Genomic DNA, 578 nt, shown 5'->3' with positions numbered 1-578 from the left:
TATGGACTGAAACAATCCGGACGGATGTGGTACAATAGACTAAGTGAGTACCTAGTGAAAGAGGGATATAGAAATGACCCTATCAGTCCATGTATTTTCATTAAGAAATTCGAAAACAAAGGATTCGTGATCATAGCAGCGTATGTTGATGATCTGAATATCCTAGGAACCTCTGGAGAGATTTCCCAAACGGTTGAATACCTTAAGAAAGAATTCGAGATGAAAGATCTCGGGAAAACAAAATTTTGTTTGGGATTACAACTTGAGTACATAAATGATGGTATATGTTGGGGTCAAAATCGGTCACGACGGAATCGATGTTCGAAAGTCCTCAGAAAAACCGAATCTCGGTCAAAACTTCAAAAGCCAAGAAAACGAATAGCCGAAACGGATCGCCCGGCGAGCTCGACCATGACACGAGCCAGCTCGCCCGGCGAGCACGACCGTGTTGCCGGTCGACTCGCCGGCGAGCTCGGCCGCGACACGAGCCAGCTCGCCCGGCGAGCACGACTGTGTTGCCAGTCGACTCGCTGGCGAGCTCGGACGCGTCACGAGCCAGCTCGCCCGGCGAGCACGAC

The sequence above is a fragment of the Brassica oleracea genome, chromosome C2 (assembly GCF_000695525.1).
Source record: "Brassica oleracea var. oleracea cultivar TO1000 chromosome C2, BOL, whole genome shotgun sequence".
Taxonomy (NCBI): Eukaryota; Viridiplantae; Streptophyta; class Magnoliopsida; order Brassicales; family Brassicaceae; genus Brassica; species Brassica oleracea.
Note: the sequence above shows the minus strand (reverse complement) of the source record.